General features: G+C 43.6%; 1 pseudogene; it reads left to right on the plus strand.

The window, feature by feature from the left end:
* The first annotated feature begins 402 nt into the window (after positions 1-402).
* Positions 403-6,296, plus strand: LOC115201993 (beta-1,4-galactosyltransferase 1-like; annotated as a pseudogene).
* The last annotated feature ends 3,683 nt before the right edge of the window (positions 6,297-9,979 follow it).

A 9,979-nucleotide genomic window follows, 5' to 3' on the forward strand; every position in this document is an offset into this window, starting at 1 on the left:
ACACAGACACATTACGGACAGAAACCCTTCCCCTCTTTATTGCAGGATTGTGATATGTGATTAAACACCATTAGTTCATTAGACGCTAGTTCATTTTGAAGAATAGTTTAACAATTAAAACAAGTTTAAACACTTCACTTCAAATAATCAACACTTTATCACTTCAAAATGTACAAATACGCAGTGGCGATTTTAGCATGTAAATCTTCAAATCAAAATCTAATTTTATTGGTCACATACACATGTTTAGCGGATGTTAATGCGAGTGTAGCGAAGTGCTTGTGCTTCTTGTTCCGACTATGCAGTAATATCTAACAAGTAATCTAACAAATTACAACTACTTTATACACACAGATGTAAAGGGATGAATAGAATATGTACATATAAATATATGGATGAGCGATGGCGTGCGGCATAGGTAAGATGCGGTAGATGGTATAGAATACAGTATATACATATGAGATGAGTAATGTAAGATATGTAAACATTATTAAAGTGGCGTTATTTAAAGTGATTAGTGATACCTTTATTAAGTCCATTTATTTAAGTGGCCAGAGATTTGAGTCTGTATGTTGGCAGCAGCCTCTCTATGTTAGTGATGGCTGTTTAACAGTCTGATGGCCTTGAGATAGAAGCTGTTTTTCAGTCTCTCTGTCCCAGTTTTGATGCACCTGTACTGACCTCGCCTTCGGATGATAGCGTGGTGAACAGGCTGTGGCTCGGGTGGTTGTTCTCCTTGATGATCTTTTTGGCCTTCCTGTGACATCGGGTGCTGTAGGTATCCTGGAGGGCAGGTAGTTTGCCCCTGGTGATGCATTGTGCAGACCGCGCTACCCTCTGGAGAGCCTTGCGGTTGAGGGCGGTGCAATTGCCACACCAGGCGGTGATACAACCCGACAGGATGCTCTCGATTGTACATCTGTAAAAGTTTGTGAGTGTTTTAGATGACAAGCCAAATTTCTTCAGCCTCCTGAGTTTGAAGAGGCACTGTTGCGCCTTCTTCACCACGCTGTCTGTGTGGGTGGATCATTTCAGTTTGTCTGTGATGTGTTAACGCTGAGGAACTTAAAACTTTCTACCTTCTCCACTACTGTCCCGTCGATGTGGATGGGGGGGTGCTCCCTCTGCTGTTTCCTGTAGTCCACGATCATCTCCTTTGTTTTGTTGACATTGAGTGAGAGATTATTTTCCTGACAGCACACTCCGAGGGCCCTCACCTCTTCCCTGTAGGACATCTCATCGTTGTTGGTAATTAAGCCTACCACTGTAGTGTTGTCTGCGAACTTGGTGATTGAGTTGGAGGCATGCATGGCCACGCAGTCATGGGTGAACAGGGAGTACAGGAGAGGGCTGTGAACGCACCCTTGTGGGGCTCCAGTGTTGAGGCTCAGCGGTAGGGGAGATATTGTTTCCTACCTTCACCACCTGGGGGCAGCCCGTCAGAAAGTCCAGGACCCAGTTGCACAGGGCAGGGTTGAGAGCCAGGGTCTCGAGCTTAATGACGAGTTTGGAGGGTACTATTGTGTTAAATGCTGAGCTGTAGTCAATGAACATCATTCTAACATAGGTATTCCTCTTGTCCAGATGGGATAGGGCAGTGTGCAGTGTGAATGTGATTGCATCGTCAGTAGACCTATTGGGGCGGTAAGCAAATTGGAGTGGGTCTAGGGTATCAGGTAGGGTGGAGGTGATATGATCCTTGACTAGTCTCTCAACGCACTTCATGATGACAGAAGTGAGTGCAATGGGGGGATGTTCATTTAGTTCAGTTACCCTAGCTTTCTTTGGAACAGGAACAATGGTGGCCATCTTGAAGCATGTGGGGACAACAGACTGGGATAGGGATTGGTTGAATATGTCCGTAAACATACCAGCCAGCTGGTCTGCGCATGCTCTGAGGACGCGGCTAGGGATGCCGTCTGGGCCTTGCAAGGGTTAACACGTTTAAATGTTTTACTCACGTTGGCCATGGAGAAGGAGAGCCCACAGGCTTCGGTAGCGGGCCGTGTCAGTGGCATTGTATTGTCCTCAAAGCGAGCAAAGAAGTTGTTTAATTTGTCTGGCAGCATGACGTCAATGTCCGCGACGGGGCTGGTCTTCTTTTTGTAATCTGTGATTGACTCCCTGCCACATACATCTCGTGTTTTAGCCATTGAATTGCGACTCTTTGTCTCTATACTGACTCTTTGCTTGTTTGATTGCCTTGCGGAGGGAATAACTGCACTGTTTGTATTCGGTCATGTTTCCGGTCGCCTTGCCATGATTAAAAGCGGTGGTTGGCGCTTTCAGTTTTCCGCGAATGCTGCCATTAATCCACGGTTTCTGGTTAAGGAAGGTTTTAATAGTCACAGCGGGTACAACATCTGCGATGCACTTGCTAATAAACTCGCTCGCCGAGTCAGCGTATACATCAATGTTGTTGTCTGAGGCTATCCGGAACATATCCCAGTCCACGTGGTCGAAGCAATCTTGAAGCGTGGAATCTGATTGGTCAGACCAGCGTTGTATTGATCTAAGCACGGGCGTTTCCTGTTTTATTTTCTGTCTATAGGCTGGGAGCATCAAACTGGATTCATGGTCAGATTTGCCGAAGGCAGGGCGCGGGAGGGCTTTGTATGCATCGCAGAAGTTTGAGTATCAATGATCCAGAATTCTGCCAGCTCATGTCGATATTCTGATATGTATTGATATGTATTGATCTTAGGTTAGCTTTGTTAAAATCCCCAGCTACAATAAATGCAGCCTCAGGATGTATGATTTCCAGTTTACATAGAGTCCAGTGAAGTTCTTTCAGGGCAGGCGAGGTATCTGCTTGGGGGGAATATACACGGCTGTGACTATAATCGAAGAGAATTCTCTTGGAAGATAATGCGGTCGGGATTTGATTGTAAGAATTCTAGATCAGGTGAACAAAAGGACTTGAGTTCCTGTATGTTGTTGTGATCACACCATGAGTCGTTAATCATAAGGCATACACCCCTGCCCTTCTTCTTACAGAGAGATGTTTGTTTCTGTCGGTGTGATGCGTGAAGAAATCGGGTGGCTGTACCGACTCTGACAATGTATCCCGAGTGAGCCATGTTTCCGTGAAACAGAGAATGTTACAATCTCTGATGTCTCTCTGGAAGGTAACTCGTGCCCTAATTTCGTCCACCTTGTATCTAGAGATTGGACATTGGCGAGTAATATGCTCGGAAGCGGTGGATGGTGTGCTCGCCTTCCGAGTCTGACCAGTTGGTGGGGCAAACTCAGCCATTTTTTTTTTTACGCATGCTAGCAAAGCCACTACACAACACAACACTAAACTATACATTAATTGCACTATAAGGGTGACAGAGTGCGCATAAACTGTTAGGGTCTACATAAAGCTGTCCCAACAGCAGAGCTTTCCTTTCAGCAACATGGAGTGAATCCTTCCCACCGCTACACCTAATATGGCTGACTTGCTTAAATAAATAAAGTGTCTTCTGACTCCTTGTGGATTTGTGTAAGTCGATAAGAACTACATTCTCCAACAATCATGAACCATACACAAACATTATTACATTTATGTTCAGCAAATTCATAATAATTCCGCTTTGACATTACAGAGTATTTTGTGTACATTTGACAACAAATGTCAATTAAATCCATTTTAATCTCACTTTTTAACACAATAACATTTGAAGAAATCCCAGGGGTCTAAATAACACTTTTGCAAGTCATTATTTTATTCCCATTTTCTTTTGTCCAGCACCTGAACCAATTTAACATTTTATTTTTCAGAAACTACAGAGACCAAAACCCACTAGACCCCCCTTGTGACCGAGGAATTCACAAAATGCCCAGGTCACTCTCCACTTCTTGGCACATGGAAAACAATAAATACAATTCTCTATCAATACCAATAGTACTGATACAATGTCTAAAGGCATCAAGTCGCCACATGAATAGATTAAGTTCATTTAACGTCACTTTTCTCCTGATCTGCAGTGGGGCCTCTCAGGGTGGAGTTCTCTACGCCTGTCAGCTTGGACACAGTGAGGAAGGAGAACCCAGGTCTGCAGGAAGGAGGTCGCTACAAACCACATGACTGCATCACCCTCCAGAAGGTTGCTCTAATCATCCCCTTCTGCCATCGTGAAGAGCACCTCAAGTTCTGGCTCCACTACCTCCATCCTGTCTTACAGCGCCAACAGCTGGACTATGGCATCTATGTTATCAATCAGGTACAGTACAACACACATTTGGAAATGTAAAACTTAAATTTAACACTTACATTTAAACACTTGAATGAAACACTTAGGGCCTGTTTCCAGGAAACAGATTAAGCCTAGTCCTGCACTAAATAGCTATTACAATGAAGATAATTCATTCAGCATGCTATTAAGACCCGAATTAGGCCTAATGTGTTTCCAGAAATATGGCCCTTAAATGACGTAGAGTCTGGTTCCTCTCTAGGTTCCTGCTATTTTAGAGAGTTTTTCCTAGCCAGCGTGCTTCTACATCTGCATTGCTTGCTGTTTGGGGTTTTAGGCTGGGTTTCTATATAGCACTTTGTGACATCTACTGAATTAAAAAGGGCTTTATATATACATTTGATTGGTTTACAGTAAGATGTTTAATCTTCATCTTGAGGATGCCTTTTACCTTTATTAGGATGGAGAGAACATGTTCAACAGAGCCAAGCTGAAAGGGCCCTGAAAGAGTATGACTACGACTGCTTTGTGTTCAGTGACGTGGACATCATCCCCATGGATGACCGCAACCCCTACAAATGCTTCAGCCAGCCCAGACACCTGTCTGTATGTATGGCTTCAAGTACGTGTGATGTCCTATTGCAGTGCCACAGTACGATGTAGACCTCAACCTTTATTTTGGAGTGAACTATCACTTTAAATGATTAAATTCTGACTCATTGCTGTGATTATGGTAAATGCCCGAGTGGTTGTTAATGTTTCCTCATACCTACTGTATTACCCAGGGGAAAAGGACTCTAAGGTCTCGATTCAATCTGTATCGCTGAAGCGTTAGAGATTGCGCGATTTAAATGTAAAGGTATTTTCCTATTGAGCCGACATATGCAGCGTTTACCGTGAATGCAGTCTCCACTAACACAGGAACATTGCTTTTAAATGTAATTCTGGCTACAGTGCAGAACTTTAGCACTACGGATTGAATACATCCCTGAAACTTCTTCCATTCATACCTTCGGAGGCACAGCACGACAGAACAGGAAACTATAATATATCATAATATAGGACATTTAGCAAACACTTTTATCCAAAGTGACTTAGTCATGCATGCATAGATTTTGTTGGCCCCAGGAATCCAACCCACTATTCTGACATTGCAAGCTCCATGATCTACTCACTGAGCTGCAGTGGATCACCAAGGGAGAGCCCATCAAGTCCAACGCCTCAACCACTTGGCTATCACAGCTGCTAGTATAGCTAGCATATCTGTATATCTGATTGAGCATATCGATTTTTTGATTGTCTTCGTCTCATCCATAGTTTACCCTATAATCAGTACTTTGGCGGTGTCCCATCGATGAGTAAGGAGCAGCATCGTGAAAATCAACGGCTTTCCGAGCAGCTACTGGGGCTGGGGTGGTGAAGATGATGACATTTTCAACAGGTAAGAAAATGTTTAACCTCATAAACATGTACCACATCGTAACTCTTGATCTTACTAACTTTTGCCTGTTCATAAAAATCACATGATGCACACTGGATGATGTCATCAGTATCTCGGGGTGATGTCATCGGAAACACATCTTTCACTTAACACTTATCTTTTCGACTACAAAACATAGAAACCTGCCGTTGTCTCATGTTATGTTGACATTGCGGTGGTGCTGGAGGATGCATTTTGTTTTAAAAAAGGGTGTTTTTTTTCCCTTTTAAAATCAATTTAATCAAATTCCTTTCACTGGTCTTATTTCCATAGGGTGAATAAGAGAGGAATGTCCATCTCTCGTCCGGACGGCGTAGTCGGAAAATGCCGGATGATCCATCACGAAAGAGACAAAAATAACAACGACAATCCTCAGAGGTAAAGCTTTAGAACAACCACGCGGTTCCCCCTCAAGTTTTGAACTACCACCTGTTCCCTAACTATACTCCAAATGTTGATGACAGTTGATTATTTTGCCCTGCAGGTTCAAGAGAATAGCTCATATGTTAAAGACGATGGATACTGATGGCCTCAACTCTCTCGAGTGCGAAGTTGTCGCAGTTGAAAAGCATGACCTGTTCACAAAGATTACAGTAGATGTGGGGATGCCACCCAAAGATAAAGAAGACATGGACAAAGGATGAATGAGGAAGAGATGAACTAGCAGGGCCGGATTTTGGGCCCCGGGGCAAAACAGCGAATTTCCTTAAATGAAACACTATTCAAACAGAGAACAGGAGATGATTGTGGACTACAGGAAAAGGAGGACCGAGTACGCCCCCATTCTTATCGACGCGGCTGTAGTGGAGCAGGTTGAGAGCTTCAAGTTCCTTGGTGTCCACATCACCATCAAACTAGAATGGTCCAAACACACCAAGACAGTCGTGAAGAGGGCACGACAAAGCCTATTCCCCCTCAGGAAACTAAAAATATTTGTCATGGGTCCTGAGATCCTCAAAAGGTTCTACAGCTGCAACATCGAGAGCATCCTGACTTGTTGCATCACTGCCTGGTACGGCAATTGCTCGGCCTCCGACTGCAAGGCACTACAGAGGGTAGTGCGTACGGCCCAGTACATCACTGGGGCTAAGATGCCTGCCATCCAGGACCTCTACCCTCTGTAGTGCCTTGCCATACCAGGGTGTCAGAGGAAGGCCCTAAAAATTGTCAAAGACCCCAGCCACCCCAGTCATAGACTGTTCTCTGAACAGACCTAATTAATAGGTGTCTGTATGTAGCCTCACTACTTTCATAGCCTCGCTACTGTATATAGCCTCGCAACTGTTTTTCACTGTCTTTTTACTGTTGTTTTTATTTCTTTACTTACCTATTGTTCACCTAATACCTATTTTGCACTATTGGTTAGAGCCTGTAAGTAAGCATTTCACTGTTGTATTCGGCACACGTGTCCACTGACAACATTCCACAGGCCACAATCAACAGCCTGATCAACTCTTTGCGAAGGAGATGTATCGCGCTGCATGAGGCAAATTGTGTTTTTTTCAAAGGTATCTGTGACCAACAGATGCATATCTGTATTCCCAGTCATGTTAAATCCATAATATCCATAATACATTTATTTAATTTGCCTGATTACCGATGTATATGTGCGTAGCACACTGACTCCCTGGAACATGTTGAGAGTTCAGGTTGTGTGCCAACTGAGACATTAAAATACCATGCGCTTTGCGGTTCGCAGACCAGGTGGCGTCAGCGTGCATAATCTGCAGTTGGATGCTTCTCAAAAAAGGTGCTATTTAGAACCTAAAAGGGTTCTACAACAGTCCCATAGGAAAACCCTTTGAAGAACCCTTTTTAGTTCCAGGTAAAACCCTTTTGCTTTCAGGTAAAACCTTTTTGGGTTCGATGTAGAACCCTTTCCACAGAGGGATTCTACATTGAACCCAAAAGGGTTCTACCTGGAACCAAAAAGGATTTTCCTATGGGGACAGCCGAAGAACCCTTTTGGAAGCCTTTTTCGAAGAGTTAAGATCTGTACATAGGGGAAACATCACCCCAAGCTGAATTTACAGACGGTTTTGGTTTAAGAAGCAGCACATACATACACTACCGTTCAAAAGTTTGGGGTCACTTAGAAATGTCCTTGTTTTTGAAAGAAATTACATTTTTTGTCCATTAAAATAACATAAAATTGATCAGAAATACAGTGTAGACATTGTTAATGTTGTAAATGACTATTGTAGCTGGAAACGGCTGATTTTTTATGGAATATCTACATAGGCGTACAGAGGTCCATTATCAGCAACCATCACTCCTGTGTTCGAATGGCACGTTGTGTTAGCTAATCGAAGTTTATTATTTTAAAAGGCTAATTGATCATTAGAAAACCCTTTTGCAATTATGTTAGCACAGCTGAAAACTGCGGTCCTGATTAAAACTGGCCTTCTTTAGACAAGTTGAGTATCTGGAGCATCAGCATTTGTGGGTTCAATTACAGGCTCAAAATGGCCAGAAACAAATACATTTCTTCTGAAACTCGTCAGTCTATTCTTGTTCTGAGAAATGGAGGCTATTCCATGTGAGAAATTGCCAAGAAACTGAAGATCTCATGCAATGCTGTGTACTACTCCCTTCACAGAACAGCGCAAACTGGCTCTAACCAGAATAGAAAGAGGAGTGGGAGGCCACGGTGCACAACTGAGCAAGAGGACAAGTTCATTAGAGTGTCTAGTTCGAGAAACCGACACCCCACAAGTCCTCAACTGGCAGCTTCATTAAATAGTACGTGCAAAACACCAGTCTCAACGTCAACAGTCAAGAGGTGACTCTGGGATGCTGTCCTTCTAGGCAGAGTTGCAAAGAAAAAGCCATATTTACATTTACATTTACGTCATTTAGCAGACGCTCTTATCCAAAGCGACTTACAAATTGGTGCATTCACCTTATGATATCCAGTGGAACAACCACTTTACAATAGTACATCTATATCTTTTTTTTGGAGTGGGGGGTTAGAAGGATTACTTTATCCTATCCCAGGTATTCCTTAAAGAGGTGGGGTTTCAGGTGTCTCCGGAAGGTGGTGATTGACTCCGCTGTCCTGGCGTCGTGAGTGAGCTTGTTCCACCATTGGGGTGCCAGAGCAGCGAACAGTTTTGACTGGGCTGAGCAGGAACTGTGCTTCCGCAGAGGTAGGGAGGCGAGCAGGCCAGAGGTGGATGAACGCAGTGCCCTTCTTTGGGTGTAGGGACTGATCAGAGCCTGAAGGTACGGAGGTGCCGTTCCCCTCACAGCTCCGTAGGCAAGCACCATGGTCTTGTACCAGATGCGAGCTTCAATTAGAAGCCTGTGGAGTGTGCGGAGGAGCGGGGTGACGTGAGAGAACTTGGGAAGGTTGAACACCAGACGGGCTGCGGCGTTCTGGATGAGTTGTAGGGGCTTGATGGCACAGGCAGGGAGCCCCGCCAACAGCGAGTTGCAGTAATCCAGACGAGAGATGACAAGTGCCTGGATTAGGTGCTTTGGTAGTGGTAAAGTGGGAGATTTGTATAGGGTAAAAGGGATCTTGAAGAAGGAAGGCTATCACTTCATTTTGCAACACCATGCCATACCCTGCTTAATTGGAGCCAATTTCCTCCTACAACAGGACAATGACCCAAAACACAGCTCCAAACTATGCAATAACTATTTAGGAAAGTAGCAGTCAGCTGATAGTCTGTCTATAATGGAGCGGCCAGCACAGTCACAGGATCTCAACCCTATTGAGCTGTTGTGGGAGCAGCTTGACCGTATGGGACGTAAGAAGTGCCCATCAAGCCAATCCAACTTGTGGGAGGTGCTTCAGGAAGCATGGGGTGAAATCTCTTCAGATTACCTCAACAATTTGACAACTAGAATGCCAAAGGTCTGCAAGTCTGTAATTGCGGCAAATGGAGGATTCTTTGATGAAAGCAAAGTTTGAAGGACACAATTGTTATTTAAATTAAAAATCATTATTTTTAACCTTGTCAACGTCTTGACTATATTTATTACTCATTTTGCAACTAATTTCATGTATGTTTTCATGGAAAACAAGGACATTTCTAAGTGACCCCTAACCTTTGAATGGTAGTATACACTAAACATGATAAGATCACCCTTACCTTTCTGCGAAGTCCAGAGTTCTCTTCCTTTGCGCCGGAAGCAAACAAACAGTATATTAAAATGTTTTTCCAGATCACCTCAAGAATGTTATCACAATCAAATCAAATTATATTGGTCACATACACATATTCAACAGATGTTATTGCGGGTGTAGTGAAATGCAATGTCAACCCATGAAGGTTTAGATAACACCATAAACATTTAACCAAAATCTCATGTA

Source organism: Salmo trutta, chromosome 11 (assembly GCF_901001165.1).
Source record: "Salmo trutta chromosome 11, fSalTru1.1, whole genome shotgun sequence".
Lineage (NCBI taxonomy): Eukaryota > Metazoa > Chordata > Actinopteri > Salmoniformes > Salmonidae > Salmo > Salmo trutta.